The 18969-nt window shown below is 36.8% G+C and overlaps 3 non-coding genes across 3 annotated transcripts; all 3 read left to right on the forward strand.

Annotated features, from left to right (window-relative positions):
- The first annotated feature begins 14230 nt into the window (after nucleotides 1-14230).
- trnat-cgu lies at nucleotides 14231-14302 on the forward strand. Its single transcript has one exon. It is a non-coding gene; the product is annotated as a tRNA-Thr (tRNA).
- A 2397-nt stretch (nucleotides 14303-16699) lies between these two features.
- Nucleotides 16700-16771, forward strand: trnat-cgu. The gene has a single exon. It is a non-coding gene; the product is annotated as a tRNA-Thr (tRNA).
- A 1216-nt stretch (nucleotides 16772-17987) lies between these two features.
- Nucleotides 17988-18059, forward strand: trnat-cgu. Its single transcript has one exon. It is a non-coding gene; the product is annotated as a tRNA-Thr (tRNA).
- Nucleotides 18060-18969: the final 910 nt, after the last annotated feature.

An 18969-nucleotide genomic window follows, 5' to 3' on the forward strand; every position in this document is an offset into this window, starting at 1 on the left:
AGAGTCCACTGCGTGCAAACCCTGCTTTCCTTCCCAAGTGGTTACAGCCTTCCACAGGAATCAGTCTGTGGAACTGGAGTCCTTTCATCCTCTACCATTTGCTTCGGAGGAGGATAGAAAGTTGAACCTTCTCTGCCCAGTTCGGGCATTCAGATGTTGTGTGGATAAGACGAGAGCGCTGCGTCAATCTGACCAGCTCTTCGTCTGTCATGGAACACGGACCCTGGGACAGCCCCTCTCAAAGCAGTGACTGTCACATTGGATTGCGGACACAATCTTGACTGTGTATGATGGTGCTGGCTTACCCCCACCTGTGGCTACGTGTCTATATCACTCATTACTGAATGAGAATTGAAATGGTCACACCCAGAGGTTTTCAAGCAGGCAGGTATATAAAGGATATAAATGACAAATCTTGAGGTGTTCTAACACATTTGCACACAAGCTTATATATTTCTACTTTACAGTTCATATTAAAATATTCAGCAATATAACTCAACAATGAGTTTTTAAATTATTGGCTTCTTATTCTCAGTAAAATATGCATCGTGTAACAGGGCGAGCAGCCCATTACAGTTATTTTTAGAACGGGGTCTCCCCCTCCGGCCCTGGGTCATATTTGTATTTGTTTATCATGATTTATTTATTGTGTTTGTTTTTGTTTTAACGGTTATTGTTTTTGTATTTATTTTGTGTTTATTGTATATGACAGCGTGTTGTTTATTTGTGTATATTTTGTATATACATGACGGCGAAGCACCATGTGTTTTGTTTGATTTGTTGCAGTGTGTTTTGACAGAGGCGAGGTTAGTAAACTCGTCCTCTGCCAGTTATGATTAAAAACCTAGTGCAGAAGGGGGCCATCTCGCCAATTGATTAAGTGATTTCATTTGTTGCTAAAGCACCTATATAAGCGAGCGAGGAGCACGGAGCGAGAGTGAAATTTAAAATGAATTTAAAAACATATAAGAACATAAGAACATAAGAAAGTTTACAAACGAGAGGAGGCCATTCGGCCCATCTTGCTCGTTTGGTTGTTAGTAGCTTATTGATCCCAAAATCTCATCAAGCAGCTTCTTGAAGGATCCCAGGGTGTCAGCTTCAACAACAGGCGATTGCCCAGCCTGACCTATTTGTCTTTGTGATTTATTTTTGTTTAAATATTTTATTTTGCAATGTGAGCACTGTTTTTGTTTAAACATTTTATTTATTTTTGTACTTAAAATAAAACAGCGCACAACGTGTTTTCTTTATTTAACTGCAGTACTTGCCTGTCTGTGTTTTCAGTTCCTGCTTCTAGCCGCAACGTCATCCTGTCACGATCGTATATACTAGAGTGTAGTGAAGCTCTGATCTGGAGTCTAACCCAACTAACAGGATGAAGTGGATTACAATGGAGAGGCAAGCGACTTTTACACAATAAAAACAACCTGAAGTTACTTTAATGGACCGTAAGTGTGTGAAATAAGACAATAAAGAGCAGCATTGCACAGCTAAAAAATCACTTCTAGAGAAATTTGAAACATGACATTGCTTGTAATGCTATTTGCAATCACTCTGAGCTGAGTGCTGATTCTTAAATAATGAGTTTCATTGATATGTTTGCATTGCCTGATTGAGGTGCTTGCAGCTGGTTTGAAGTTGACATCACAAATCCTAGTTACTGTCTCTCCTGGCTTCTCTATTCAAAACATCTTAACAGTTAAAGGACAGAAACATTTCATTAGAAGCTACTTGTTCTCCAATGGAACATGTTTTCTGTTGATTTCATGGAGAGGAGCTCAGTGCTGTACAGCACACCCCATTGCATGGAAACTGCACACAAGACAATGTAACCACATTAGACAGGTGGAGCAAAGGCTGTATGAAGCTCCTGGGGATAAGAAAGGAATAGCATAATGGCATTATATAACATTGGAATGTAGTCTTGTTGAAATATGATTTAAATGGAAACGTAGCTACAACTGGGAAATAGGAAACTAACACAAGCATTAAAATGGTAAAAACCATCTGGGAGGCTTTCTTCATCATGGGATGGATCTCGTCTCTCCCCGGGGCAGACCTCCTCAGGACCCTCAGGATGGAGACGTTACAGAAAATCATGACAATAAACAAGGCAGAGATGAAACCTATGTCTGCAAATAAAGAGTCGTCTTCTTTTATAGTGAAGTAGATGGAGATTGCCAAAGAAATGGCCCAAGCCACAGCAGAGCACAGCATTCTATAGGTGAGAGACTTGAGCCCCAGGTAGGTGACTGGATGCACCACCGCCATGTAACGCTCCACACAGATACAGCAAAGGAACAGAGGACAGCCGAACTCATTCAAATTATACACAACATAGTCTACTGAGTTAACAATGTTATTACCAGGAAAGTAATAATTATATATATCAAGAGGTGTATTGAGGCAAAACAAAGCGTCCATGACAGCCAGGTTCAGTATGAACAGCTCAGAAGGTGAGAGGACAGTTTGTCTCCTCAGTAAAATCCACAGCACTGTCACATTGGCTGGCAAACCCAGAATGCCAGTTAGAATCTGTATAGCCGTCCAGAAATCAAATGCAGCCGGATTGTCTGTGCATTCCCACTCATCACTGGTGTTCAGAACTGTGGTGTTGTTGTGGTCCATGGTAGAGTTTGTGTAGAAATAATCCATTGTGTATTGAATACCTCAACAAGGAACTGGGTTTCACTGGTGAGAGAAAGATTAAAGATTAACAGAACCCATACAAGTTCTTACTGCAGTGAAACACTGTTGAGAGAGTCATAGTGACCCAGTTCATTTTATTGGATTGGATTTTTTTTCATGTTTGATTGTTTTATACTGATGATTTGTACACGGATGCTTTTTATAAAGTGAGCCTGTGGTTCCCGGTTAGTTTCTCCATTTATGATTTGAATGCCATGCTGATAGGAATATCACAGCTTTAAAGTAAACATTAGATATACCAGTAGACTTTTTCTGTTCACACTTGACAGTCCTTAAAAAGAATTCTGGAAATAAAGATGAAGACCATCTCATTGTTTAAAGCAGTCCTGTCGATGCAGGCAAATCACAACCAGCAACATTCAAGTAACATACGTTTGAGCTGGAGAAACATTGTGAAGACATTGCTAAATACATGGGACAGCTGTAGAGATCCCTATGCCTCTAGAATCTGGATTTACTTTAAACAGTGCATTAAACAGTATATATGAGCCACACATTCTCTCTTACCGCAATGTTATGACGTTGTCAGCAGGCAGATGTTCTCTAATATTTTCCGCAATGATGCATCAATGAGTTAGACCCTCTCTGATAGTGTTAGAAACAGATCATGAACACCAGGGACTGGACTGAGTCTAGCTAGTAGGGTAAGCCACGCCCTCAATAGACATGACCAATTAGCTGGGTTTCCACCTACTTGAAATGCACTGTTTAAAACCTGTTTTTACTGTACAAGCATTCCTGTGCTTAGCCACTGCAATAGGTGTGTGCAGCCCCTTTTCTCTGTGCGTGGCAGTGAGAGATGCAACATGCTAGAGAGTATGATGGAGAAGTCAGCACTCGCTCTGCAATAGAAATACCATTTAGCTAACACAATGATATACGGTCCTTTGCAGTGTGCATGCAACGTATGAATTCAGTAAATGCTTTGATTCAAAGAAGTAGGAAATCACAAGTAGCCTTGGATTCCTGCCAGTGAATAGAGACAGCTTGGATGTCAAAAGCCTTGCAGTTTAGCTGAGAATTTCTTATACACTGCTACCCTGGTCTCAGATCAGTACAAACACACACACACAGTATTCAAAACAGCAGGAGGCTAATAAAATAAATAATATTCAAAGCCTGCTTAAAAATGGCTGTATTTGGATACCAGCATATCAATGCCAGCTTGTTATTCAAATTCCCAAAGGCCATTAACGCAGGGAGGAAGCACCTTGTTTTAACTGCAGTAAATAAAAAAAAGAAAAACAAAAACAACAACAACAACAACAACACAGCATCCATTAATACAAGTTTGCACTACAGCAAGTCAGGGGCCCTGTGACATTGTTTAGCACTGTCAAACCCATATCGCTTTCAAATATGTGCAGGATACAGTATTGTAAGATTGTTTTTATTAACTGTATAATGGATGTACTTAAATACACAGTAAGCAGAGACACTTCATGTAAAGTGTTGCTGCAGTCAGAACATGCAGATCTATAACAAGTGAAGGCAAGCACACATTTCAGAGGGTTAATTTGCCATTTAGAATCCATAAGTACTTTTATAAAGCCCAGTGAGATTCCAGGGTCCTTCATAGACAGTAACGTTGCTCTTCTGTAGCTCGCTTGAAGATTCACGTTTAAAAAAGAATAAGAAAGCAGAACATCACACCACAATACACCAAACACAACAGGCTCTCACAAACACCTTCCCAGTGCCGTCTTCCTTTCCTCTCAGGAGAGCTGCTTAAACGTCTAAGCATCCTGGTCTTATGACCTCCAGCTCTTAAAGTTACACACCAGCGTAAACGAACTGCAACCTATTTTAACACATTTAAGAAAAACAAGCAAGAAAAGATGTCAGTTCATCTCAGACAGAACAGGACATCTATTTAGAGTGACAGGACTGTATCACCCTGTAACACAAACACATCAAAACAATAATGAACACATGGCTTACAGCAGTGTGCACATGTATTAGAACACCCCATTGTACAGCAGTGTGCACATGTATTAGAACACCCCATTGCTCCTGTATATAATACAGCAGTGTGCACATGTATTAGAACACCCCATTGCTCCTGTATATAATACAGCAGTGTGCACATGTATTATAATGTTATTTAATGCTACCTACGGTAAACCTGGTTCCCTGAAAGAGAAGATGGCCACCAAACATCGTTATGGGATACACTCTTGCCTACTGGTAGGTGTCACTGAGCTCCTATGTCAATGCTGCCAAATGGCCCTGTGGCAGGCTGGTGAGTGGATAGAGGCCCATCTGCAGTTCAAAAAAATATATAAAAGAACAACAACAACTCAGGTAAGACAACCATTAAATGTATTTAGTAAATGCTAGAAGTATCAGAAACAAAATTTTAGAACTTGAAGCTACTGCACTAACAAGTAACTATGATGTGATAGGTGTTACAGAAACTTGATTGTATGGGAGTGATGGAGACGAATATAATATTTGTGGGTATACACTGTATGGGAAAGACAGACAGGACAGAAGAGGAGGAGGGGTAGCGCTATACATAAGAAATAGTCTTGAAGCACAGGTGTTAAACCGGACAAAAATTCAAAGGGCATAATAATAGGACCGCCAGATTCAGACGGTGAGCAAAATAATCTGTTATACAATGACATTAGAAATGCGTGTAGCAAAGGAGAAGCCATACTAATGGAGGATTTCAACTTCCCCCATATAAAATGGGAAAACCTGGTGGGGAGCACAACGGATGAAATTGAAATGGTGGAAATGACAAATGACTGCTTCCTAACATAATTTGTCAAGGCACCGACTAGAGGGGAGGCATGCCTTGATTTAGTCTTTTCAAGTAACGAAGACAGAATAACTAAAACAGAGGTCAGAGAACCACTGGCAAACTCAGACCACAACATGGTCTCATTTGAAGTGTTTTTTAAATCCCCAAAAGTAATGACTAAAGCTAAGGTTTACAATTTTAGAAAAGCAAACTATGAAGGTATGAAACAGAGACTAAAAGAAGTAGATTGGAGTAAAATAGAGAAAACATCCACAGAAAAAGGATGGCTGTTCTTCAAAAATGTAGTACTAGAGGCGCAAAACAATTACATCCCTAAAGTAGACAAATCTAAATTAAAACTAAATTGCCAAAATGGTTTAATAGATCAATTAAAAAAATATTCAGTGAAAAAAGGCACTTACAGAGCATTTAAAAGGGACCAAAAACAAAGTACACAGAAAGAGTAAACGGAACTGCAAATGCAAGTCAAAAAGGAAGTTAGAAAGGCCAAGAGAGAAATAGAAATGAACATTGCTAAGGGGGCTAAAACCAATTCCAAAATGTTTTTCCAATATTACAACAGCAAGAGAACATTCAAAGAAGAGGTTAAATGTCTAAGAGATACAAATGGCAAAATAATAGATGAAGAAAAAACAGCAAATATATTAAATGATTACTTTTCACAAGTTTTAACAAAGGAGGATACAGACAACACGCCCCACATGTCAACCTGTTCCTATCCAGTTTTAAATAACTTTAGCATAACCGAGGCAGATGTGTTATAGGGAATAGGAGCTCTTAAAATAAACAAATCCCCAGGGCCGAATGAGATCCTCCCAACAGTACTCAAAGAAATGAAAGAAGTAATTAACAAACCGCTAACCAAGATCATGCAGCAGTCTCTTGACACAGGGGTGGTACCGACAGACTGGAAAATTGCAAACGTAATACCGATCCACAAAAAGGGAAACAAAACTGAACCAGGTAACTACAGACCAGTAAGCCTGACTTCTATTATATGCAAACTTATGGAAACTATAGTAAGATCCAAAATGGAAAATTACCTATATGGTAACAGGGTACTGGGAGACAGTCAACATGGTTTTAGGAAAGGGAGATCGTGTCTAACTAACATGCTTGATTTTTTTGAGGCTGCAACATCGATAATGGATAAAAACTGTTAAAACTGTACAATGCATTAGTAAGACCTCATCTTGAATATTGTGTTCAGTTCTGGTCACCTCACTATAAAAAAGATATTGCTGCTCTAGAAAGAGTGCAAAGAAGAGCGACCAGAATTATTCTGGGTTTAAAAAGCATGTCATATGTAGACAGGCTAAAATAATTTAATCTATTCAGTCTTGAACAAAGAAGACTATGTGGTGACCTAATTCAAGCATTCAAAATTCTAAAAGGTATTGATAATGTCGACCCAAGGGACTTTTCTGACCTGAAAAAAGAAAAAAGGGCCAGGGGTCACAAATGGAGATTAGACAAAGGGGCATTCAGAACAGAAAATAGGAGGCACTTTTTTACACAGAGAATCCACTCTCTAGAATTTTAAATATATATATATATATATATATATATATATATATATATATATATATATTATATATATATATATATATATATATATATATATATATATATATATTTGCAAAATAGTATTTACTAATTTTTATTTATTATACATTTCTGGCAAACTATTTTCTATTTGTATTTTAAATACATTTGCAGACCACTTTTTTCTATATAAATGGTTTCCATGACTATTTTGCCATCAGTCAACAGAAACCTTGGTGGCTCACTCACGGACTCTTTTTTATATTGATATCTTTAACAAAGAATGGTGTGGTGGCCAAATGGTAAGGCGTCAGTCTCGTAAACCAAAGATCATATGTTCAAACCCTGTCCGTACCTGGCTACTGTCTTTGAAACACTGTTTGTTACAGCGTTTTTCCTTCATAGCAGATATAAAAAATATTAACGTCCATTTAATATTTTCATTAACTAAAAAAAGTGGCATTTCGATTTGAATCTGCATTCAAATGCTCTACCACTGAGCTATAGCCCCATTACGCTAATGCCTTTGTCTGCCAGGCGCAACCAACAGTGCCGAGCTGCAGTTTCAGAAATGCAAGCTATGCCTGGTTATTTTTTTACCTCGTATCCTGCAGCAATATTTTTCAACAAAAGCTCCCTCAGGAAATAAGGCGTCGGTAAACCGAAGATCATAGGTTCAAACCCCGTCCGAACCTTATTTCTCTCTTTGAAATGCTGTTACTGCATTTTTCCTTCACTTACGACTCTTCGACTTACAAGGCAACTTTCAGGAACCAATTGTGTTGTAAGTGTGAGGACTGCCTGTACATAATAATAAGAAAATGCTTCCCATTTTTTAAAGAAATATAACAAAATACAAAATATAGTATTGAAAAAAGAGAAGCTTGTATGGCTTCTGAAGTACGTCATAAAGTTCCCCAGAGTTTTCTGAAAACAAGGACACCAATTCGAAGAAAAACGCTTGGTCCTTAAAGGGTTCAGCAAAAGGTTGGTTGCTTCAGCCCACACTAGAAAAGTGATTGTTATTTTTCTTTTTTAATATATTAAATTGAAAGCCACAGCTTGCCTTACCAGACGGCTTTGACATACGTGACCCGGGACAGCAAAATCAGTCGCAAGTCGCATATGTAGATTTTACACAGCGGCCAGATTACTGAGTGAAGTCATGCATTATCGATTTTGAGTTTTACACGTTTTTGTGTACTTAGCGGTCCAAGCAATTGTTTTATCAAGTTGATTTTGTGAAATAATGTCTCTATTATACTGTAACTGGGCAGTTTGGTAACAACAGCGACCTATAGATTGTCAAAATTAGCTGAAACAAAGACTAAAATCCATACAATTGACGGAATCACAGCAACATCGTCTTTCCACGAAAACACATCATCCAGGTATCTTTTGAAAGCTGTAGTTTCCCTCTTTCCCGCTCTGTAGGTCATTAATAGACTGACCTCTTATTTAGCCAATGAAAACGGTTTTAAGAAGTGGTTGCAGTGTGAACAGTTCTGCCTGTTGCTATGCGTGACGTCATTTGGCTTCTTGTAGTATCCACCGATTGGCTGAATGCCTCCACGCGCTTTGACTTCTGGGACAGCGGCATTGCTGTGGTTGTGAACGAAGAGAACTTGTGATATTAAACCCCGGCAAAAAATAAATTAATTAAAAATAAATAAATAAATAAATCACAGGCGAATTATGTCTTTATCAAAAGAATAGGATGTTGCAAATTCCCTTAACATTTTACGATCCGGCAACATGGAATCTGCTGCGACTGACAGACAGTGGATGCAGCTGGTTTCAGGATGTTTTTGTGATGGTGCTTGCTTGTCTGAGTCTCACAGTGAGAGTGGTGATGTAGATGACCCTGGTAATGTTGACAGCACAAGCAAAGATGATCGTTTCAGTGCTGATAGTGATGACGACGCAGCTGTCATTGATGAAGTAGCTGTAGTGATGGAGAATCATGTCGCTGACATTGTTATTAATAACAATACTAGATCTGAGTTTAAAAAGGACATAATTACAGCTGTGTAAATAAGTCGTCTAAATACAGCTGCAAACTGAATGACTGGAAACCGTGTTAAGGTATTTTCTGACAAATATATACTTGACCTGAGGACATCAATGGGTTCTTTGCCAGACTTCGAGAAGGATCTTATTCTCTTAGGAAAAGTCAGCGCCACTATCAGCAATGACAAGCTAACTACAAACTGCAAAAGAAAAGAACAGGTGCCTAGAAAACACCAAAGAACAACCTACTACATACAGGGCCATCGTGTTTGCAGAGAAGCGTTTAAGTTTCTACACTGAAAACTTTCTGAAAAAAATCCTGAATTTAAATTACTGAAACCTTTCTTCAATAAAAATTACTATGAAAATGATTTGTATTAATCTTTTTCAGCATCAGCCAGGATAAGCTGACAGCACTGCTGAAGCATTAGAAAGAATTTGGTTTGGTACCTCGGTACAAGAAGTCAGGAGGCAGGCAAGCAACAGATGTCAGGCTGCTGACGCATGCTGATATAACCGAAGTGGTTGCATTCATTGTTAATTTTGCTGAAGACCATGCTACTGTGCTACCTGGACGAGTACCTGGGTTCAAGAGGTTTGACATAAAACTGCTGCCGTCGAACCATACAAAGGCAAGCTCCTGGAGAAAGTACAATACTGCTATGGAGGCGGCATGTTGGCAGTTATTTAAGATTATTATTATCTTCGATATTGTCACTGCTTGGTGCGTTATGTGTTTCAGCAGCAGACTCTTTTTATTAAGTAAAACATGTCACACATGAGACGCATGTTTTATTTTTTTTTAGCTGTTTAAAATATCATGTTTTTATCATTGTTTTTAAAATGACTTAAATAAAACACACAAAAAAACAAATGCATTTCAGTTAATTTATTTTATTAAATGCAGCCCAAAACGTGAATGGAATTGAAAAGGTATGTAATTTTGATTGTTTTGTTTATTTATTAAACAACACTTTTACATATCTAAAAAAAAAAAAAAAAAAAAAAAAAAAGATGCATCTCAGTTCATTTATTTATTTATACGCCCAAAACGTGTTTATGAGTTTATACTGATTAATTTTATGTGTGATATTTACCCCTTATAGTTAAAGAGTTATAAGCACAAATTAAACAGTAAAAAAAAATCTCTTGCAGGTAAGCGAGCTGTAAAGATTGACTCATTCCGTAGGCTATGGTGGACTCTGGTGCCCTGCATTCGCAATACTCGAGCCATGACAGATCTCTGTTGGACCTGCCAAAAGAATAATTCTGCCATTTACAGGAGTGCCAACATGTAGTGACAGAAAACCAGTAGTGACAGACTTGGTATGAATGTCCCAGTATCAAAGGAGATGGCTGTGCATTACAGCTTTGATTATGCACAGCAGTTACACTTTCCTGCTGATCCCATGCAACCTGGCCCTATGTACGTTTTGACTGCCAGAAAGTGTGGCCTATTTGGTATTGCCTGTGAAGAAATATCACAACAGGTCAGTTATCTAATTGCTAAAGGCATGTCAATTTCCAAGGGTTCAAACTCAGTCATAAGCTTCCTGGTCCATTTCTTTATGATGTATGGACTTGGTGAAACTGAGGTTCAGTTACATTGCGACAACTGTTCTGGACAAAACAAGAACAATGATGTGATTTGGTATCTGGCATGAAGAGTTCTGAATGGGCTGCACACATCAGTTTCCCTCAACTTTTTGATAGCTGGACACACCAAATTCGCATTTGGTGTTTTGGCTTAGTGAAACAAACCTATCGGAGGCATATGGTCTCATGTTGGGATGATACTGCCAATGTTGTGCAATCCAGTACTGTGACCGAAGTTAATATCGCCCAGAAAGTGGGAAGCGAGGATGGTGAAGTTCTGCTCCCACAGTCAGACTGGTGGGCATTTCTGAAACCATCCTTCAGGATAATGTTCGGCATAAAAAAATATCATTTCAGGTAATGCATTAAAAAAAAAAAAAAGTTATATTTTCTTATAAATACCGATTGTAGTTGACTGTACTTGCAACCACAAATCAGATTTTATAAAACATAGGTTTGTTATGTTTTTTTAGGTTTGATACTGCAAACCATGGAATGGTGTTTAGATAACAGTATTCAGATTCCGAGGAAGAGATGTTTGCCCTCCTGAGAGATGACACTTGTCTACCACCAGCAGACAGGCCACAGCCCATCAGACCACCTGGTTTAGTCTGCAAGAGGAAGCAGTACCTTTATGAAAAGATTCAAGAGTATTGTACGCCTGCTAGGATGGATATAACCTGTCCACAGCCTACAGATGTTAATGATGATTAATCTACACAAACATTAGTAACATTTGGGCTAGTTCCGTAGACCCAGATTAGTACTAATTATTAATTACATTTGGAAACAATCCTGGTCCAAGTTGATCATTGTGTCTGCTGGTTTCATGTTCCAAATGAGCTCAGAATTACTTAATCAAACCCTCAAATGAACCAATAATTGATTTGCCTACTCAGAGCTTTTTAATGATTTTTAACTCTTAAATGGCTGGTTTCACATACCGATTACGATACTGAGATAAGGTAGTCCAAGATATGTATTTCAGAATATGCAAATACCAAGTGAAATGTAAATAGTAAATGTAAATGTAAATAGTTCAGCACTTTTAATTTAAAGCATTTACATTTTTGTTTAAAAAAAAAAAAATTTTTATATGTATCAATAAATGAAAAATAAATATTTGTATCATATAATTTCTTTGTCATATTTTGCAGAAAGGAATGAGGAGTTATTGGTGAACATTTGATGTATGTGTCAGTTATAACATAATGGTTGCTAAGGAAATAGCTGGAAAGTAGGTACCCCATGTTTCAACTTAATTGTCTCAAAATGGCGTCTTCTGACTTTGCAGATTTCAAAATGTCATATCTCAGGCCCCGTTTGAGATATATCAATAAGTTTGGCATTATTTTAAAGCTTATTATATGTCCAATCCATTGCCACAATAAATCAGTTTTTGAAATTTTTGACCAAGCGACTGATTTCGCTGTCCTGGGTCACACATTATTAAGAAACACCATGCTTTGTATTCTTAAGACAGTCATCATTTTTATGTTACGTTTTCTTCATGGTAACACTGAAGATGTTTTCCAAGTCTGTTGCTATAATTATAAGGGGACACTTGGATTTTTAAATTTCATGTACGAGGTTGATAAAATATCAATTTTTGGTAAATGTTTCCATTAAGATTTACTCATAGCAGGACATAGATTGATAAGCTTCCATGATAAAGTTGTATTTTTTGAACAACTGCACACAATTTAGCATGTGCATTGTTTTCTGGTTACTCTTTACTCAGCAATGCAATCATAGCTTCACTCTAATATATGACCTCCTCCATTCAATATAAAAAAAATGTTACTTTTAAAAGATGTACGATTCTTAAATTCAAATTAATTCATTTTCAAAGAAAGCCTATAACTACTGGAATTATTGTTATAGAAGGACCAGTTATTTTAGATCAAACTACAGTTACTGAGAGGCTTGTTGATTGAGGCAGTGCTGAAACTTTCAGTTAATTGTTATGAATAGATAAATAAACCAATGTATACTACAGCCGGGACATGGTGTTTAGTATTGTAAAAATATAAATACTATTTGCAAAATAGTGATTACTAATTTTTATTTATTATACATTTCTGGCAAACAATTTTCTATTTATATTTTAAATCCATTTGCAGACCACTTTATTCTATTTAAATAGTTTCCATGACTTATTTTGCCATCCTTGGCATGAACAGAAATTTTGGTGGATCACTGAGGAACTCCTTTTTATATATTTCATTTGTTCAGTGGTGAAGGGTGTGCTGGCCAAGAGGTAAGGTGTTAGTTTTGTAAACCGAAGATCATGGGTTCAAACCCCATCCGTACCTTGTTTCTGTCTTTGATACAATGTTACTGCATTTTTCCTTCACTTACGACTCTTCGACTTACAATGTGACTTTCAGGAACCAATTGTGTCGTAATTGTGAGGACCGCCTGTACATAATAATAAGAAAATACTTCCTATTTTTTAAAGAAATATAACAAAATACAAAATATAGTATTGAAAACAGAGAAGCTTGTATGGTTTCTGAAGTACGTCATAATGTTCCCCAGACTATTCTGAAAGCAAGGACATCAATTCCAAGATGATTCTGTAACAAATAGATTTGTAGTGTATTTCTATAGGAAGAGAGTCAAATACAGGTATGAAAAACCTGGTCCTGTGGGAGCATCCCACTGAAAAACGCTTGGTCCTTAAAGGGTTCAACAAAAGGTTGGTTGCTTCAGCCAACACTAGAAAAGTGATTGTTATTTTTCTTTTTTAATATATTAAATTGAAAGCCACAGCTTGCCTTCTCAGACGACTTTGACATATTATTTAAGAAACGCCATGCTTTGTATTCTTAAGACAGTCATCATTTTTATGTTACCTTTTCTTCATGGTAACACTGAAGATGCTTTCCAAGTCTGTTGCTATAATTATAAGGGGACACTTGGATTTTTAAATGTTGTACGAGGTTGGTTAAATATAATTTTTTCTTAAATGTTTCCATTAAGATTTACTCATAGCAGGACATAGATTTGATAAGCTTCCATGAAAAAGTTGTATTTTTTGAACAACTGCACACTATTAGCATGTGCCCTGCTTTATGGTTACTCTTTACTCAGCAATGCGATCATATCATCAGGCTTGTATATGACCTCCATTCAATATAAAAAAATGTTTCTTTTAAAAGATGTACGATTCTTAAATTCAAATTAATTCATTTTCAAAGAAAGCCTGTAACTACTGGAATTATTGTTATAGAAGTACCAGTTATTTTAGATCAAACTACGGTTAATGAGAGGCTTGTTGATTGAGGCAGTGCTGAAACTTTAAGTTAATTGTTATGAATAGATAAATAAACCGATGTATACTACAGCTGGGAGATGGTGTTTAGTATTGTAAAAATATATATATATATATTATATAATAATAGTGATTACTATATTTTTATTTATTATACATTATTGGCAAACTATTTTCTGTTTATATTTTAAATACATTTGCAGACCACTTTTTTCTATTTAAATAGTTTCCATGACTATTTTGCCATCCTTGGCCTTAACAAACCTTGGCGGCTCACTCAAGGACTCTTTTTTACTTATTTGAGTTACTCAGCAGTGAAGGGTGCGGTGGCCAAGAGGTAAGGCGTCGGTCTCGTAAACCGAAGATCATGGGTTCAAACCCCATCCGTACCTTGTTTCTGTCTTTGAAATGCTGTTACTGCATTTTTCCTTCACTTACAACGTGACTTTTAGGAAACAATTGTGTCGTAATTGTGAGGACCGCCTGTACATAATAATAAGAAAATACTTCCTATTTTTTAAAGAAATTTAACAAAATACAAAATATAGTATTCTGAAAACAAGGACTCCAATTCCAAGATGACACTGTAACAAATAGATTTGTAGTGCATTTCTATAGGAAGAGAGTCAAATACAGGTAAGAAAAACCTGGTCCTGTGGGAGCATCCCACTGAAAAACGCTTGGTCCTTAAAGGGTTCAACAAAAGGTTGGTTGCTTCAGCCAACACTAGAAAAGTTATTGTTATTTTTCTTTTTTAATATATTAAATTGAAAGCTACAGCTTGCCTTATCAGACGACTTTGACATATTATTTAAGAAACGCCATGCTTTGTAGTCTTAAGACAGTCATCATTTTTATGTTACGTTTTCTTTATGGTAACACTGAGGATGTTTTCCAAGTCAGTTTCTATAATATAAGGGGACACTCAGATTTTTTAAATGTACAAAGTTTGTTAATATAATTTTTTGTTAAATGTTTCCATTAAGATTTACTCATAGCAGGGCATAGATTTGATAATATACTGTGCTAACGTAAGTACCAGTTCTTTTGGATCAAACTATGATTACTGAGAGGCTTGTTGATTGCATGTCATGTAAGGTGCATGTATGCCACTGAAATAAATTAGAATGAGCAAGTCAACTGTCCAGTCGTGTTTACACACTCATTGTTTAAGCACACCAAATTGACCAATTAAATCATGTAAATATTTTCTGCCAGAGATATAGCCATTACGATTGGTACAATGGTAAGGGAGGTGGGTTTACTGTAAAGGCTGACAAAATTAAGAAAAAGCCAATTAAGTGCAAAACCAGTTAAAAAGCATGGATCAGCACACTGTCGTGGGAATAAACCAGTTGAAAAGCATGGATCAGCACACCATCGTGGGAATAAACCAGTTAAAAAGCATGGAGCAGCACACCGTCGTGGGAATAAACCAGTTAAAAAGCATGGATCAACACACTGTCGTGGGAATAAACCAGTTAAAAAGCATGAATCAACACACTGTCGTGGGAATAAACCAATTAAAAAGCATGGATCAGCACACCGTCGTGGGAATAAACCAGTTAAAAAGCATGGATCAGCACACCGTCGTGAGAATAAAGCAGATAAAAAGCATGGATCAACACACTGTGATGGGAATAAACCAGTTAAAAAGCATGGATCAGCATACTGTCGTGGGAATAAACCAGTTAAAAAGCATGGATCAACACACCGTCGTGGGAATAAACCAGTTAAAAAGCATGGATCAACTCACCGTCGTGGGAATAAACCAGTTAAAAAGCATGGATCAGCACACCGTCGTGGGAATAAACCAGTTAAAAAGCATAGATCAGCACACCGTCGTGAGAATAAAGCAGTTAAAAAGCATGGATCAACACACCGTCGTGGGAATAAACCAGTTAAAAAGCATGGATCAGCATACTGTCGTGGGAATAAACCAGTTAAAAAGCATGGATCAGCACACCGTCGTGGGAATAAACCTTTTAAAAAGCATGGATCAACACACTGTCGTGGGAATAAACCAGTTAAAAAGCATGGATCAGCATACTGTCGTGGGAATAAACCAGTTAAAAAGCATGGATCAACACACCGTCTTGGGAATAAATCAGTTAAAAAGCATAGATCAGCATACTGTCGTGGGAATAAACCAGTTAAAAAGCATGGATCAACTCACCGTCGTGGGAATAAACCAGTTAAAAAGCATAGATCAGCACACCGTCGTGGGAATAAACAAGTTAAAAAGCATGGATCAACACACCGTCGTGGGAATAAACCAGTTAAAAAGCATGGATCAGCACACCGTCGTGGGAATAAACCAGTTAAAAAGCATGGATCAGCACACTGTCATGGAAAGTCTAATAAAGGAGGAGAGACTGTGAGTTCCAAACACACAGGCCTTTATTTCTTAAATTTGCAAACAGAACACTCACGATAATCATCGAGTAGTGTTTCTAGTATAACAGTTTCTTATATACCTTAAAACTGTGAGCAAGGCAGAGTGTTAGCCAATGATGATTCAGATATTAGCATATAAGGGAAACAATTTATAACTATGCATACGTAGTATATAGCTAAGCAAGCAAATAACAGAATGGCTGTTTTGTGTGTATAGTTCAAAAAACACGTCTGGCTCATCCTATTATCCATTGTTTCACAGCTGCAGCTGCAATGTAGGCAAAACTTTATCTTAAGCAAAGCATACAAGGTTATGAGAGCAAGATTGTTGGAGTGCAAGCCATGCCAGTACTTTTCCATGTTTTAAGTGATTGATTTATTCAGCGGTGAAGGGTGTGGTGGCTAAGAGGTAAGGCGTTGGTCTCGTAAACCGAAGATCATGGGTTCAAACCCCGTCTGTACCTTGTTTTTGTCTTTGACACACTGTTACTGCATTTTCCTTCACTTACAACGTGACTTTTAGGAACCAATTGTGTCGTATTTGTGAGGACTGCCTGTACATAATAATAAGAAAATACTTCCTATTTTTTAAAGAAATTTAACAAAATACAAAATATAGTATTCTGAAAACAAGGACAATACATGGACACAATTCCAAGATGACACTGTAACAAATAGATTTGTAGTGCATTTCTATAGGAAGAGAGTCAAATACAGGTAAGAAAAACCTGGTCCTGTGGGAGCATCCCACTGAAAAACGCTTGGTCCTTAAAAAGTTCAGCCAAAGGCTAGTTGCTTCAGCCCACACTAGAAAAGTGATTGTTAGTTTTCTTTTTTAATATATTAAATTGAAAGCCACAGCTTGCCTTATCAGACGGCTTTGACATATTATTTAAGAAACGCCATGCTTTGTAGTCTTAAGACAGTCATCATTTTTATGTTACCTTTTCTTCATGGTAACACTGAAGATGCTTTCCAAGTCCATTGCTATAAATATAAGTGGACACTCGGATTTTTAAATGTTGTACGAGGTTGGTTAAATATCATTTTTTGTTAAATGTTTCCATTACGATTTACTCATAGTAGGACATAGATTTGATAAGCTTCCATGAAAAAGTTGTATTTTTTGAACAACTGCACACTATTAGCATGTGCCCTGTTTTATGGTTACTCTTTACTCAGCAATGCGATCATATCATCAGGCTTGTATATGACCTCCATTCAATCTAAAAAAAATGTTTCTTTTAAAAGATGTACGATTCTTAAATTCAAATTAATTCATTTTCAAAGAAAGCCTATAACTACTGGAATTATTGTTATAGAAGGACCAGTTATTTTAGATCAAACTACGGTTACTGAGAGGCTTGTTGATTGAGGCAGTACTGAAACTTTCAGTTAATTGTTATGAATAGATAAATAAACCGATGTATACTACAGCCGGTAGATGGTGTTTAGTATTGTAAAAATATATATATATTATTTGCAAAATAGTATTTACTAATTTTTATTTATTTTACATTATTGGCAAACTAATTTCTGTTCATATATTAAATACATTTGCAGACCACTTTTTTCTATTTAAATAGTTTCCATGACTATTTTGCCATCCTTGGCCTTAACAAACCTTGGTGGCTCACTCACGGACTCTTTTTTAATTATTTGAGTTACTCAGCAGTGAAGGGTGCGGTGGCCAAGAGGTAAGGCGTCGGTCTCGTAAACCGAAGATCATGGGTTCAAACCCCATCCGTACCTTGTTTCTGTCTTTGAAATGCTGTTACTGCATTTTTCCTTCACTTACAACGTGACTTTTAGGAAACAATTGTGTCGTAATTGTGAGGACCGCCTGTACATAATAATAAGAAAATACTTCCTATTTTTTAAAGAAATTTAACAAAATACAAAATATAGTATTCTGAAAACAAGGACTCCAATTCCAAGATGACACTGTAACAAATAGATTTGTAGTGCATTTCTATAGGAAGAGAGTCAAATACAGGTAAGAAAAACCTGGTCCTGTGGGAGCATCCCACTGAAAAACGCTTGGTCCTTAAAGAGTTCAGCCAAAGGTTGGTTGCTTCAGCCCACACTAGAAAAGTGATTGTTAGTTATCTTTTTTAATATGTTAAATTGAAAGCCACAGCTTGCCTTATCAGACGACTTTGACATATTATTTATGAAACGCCATGCTTTGTATTCTTAAGACAGTCATCATTTTTATGTTGCCTTTTCTTCATGGTAACACTGAAGATGCTTTCCAAGTCCGTTGCTATAAATATAAGTGGACACTCGGATTTTTAAATGTTGTACGAGGTTGGTTAAATATCATTTTTTGTTAAATGTTTCCATTAAGATTTACTCATAGTAGGACATAGATTTGATAAGCTTCCATGATAAAGTTGTATTTTTTGAACAACTGCACACTATTAGCATGTGCCCTGTTTTATGGTTACTCTTTACTCAGCAATGCGATCATATCATCAGGCTTGTATATGACCTCCATTCAATATAAAAAAAGGTTTCTTTTAAAAGATGTACGATTCTTAAATTCAAATTAATTCATTTTCAAAGAAAGCCTATAACTACTGGAATTATTGTTATAGAAGGACCAGTTATTTTAGATCAAACTACGGTTACTGAGAGGCCTGTTGATTGAGGCAGTACT

This window comes from Polyodon spathula, chromosome 32, assembly GCF_017654505.1.
Source record: "Polyodon spathula isolate WHYD16114869_AA chromosome 32, ASM1765450v1, whole genome shotgun sequence".
NCBI lineage: Eukaryota > Metazoa > Chordata > Actinopteri > Acipenseriformes > Polyodontidae > Polyodon > Polyodon spathula.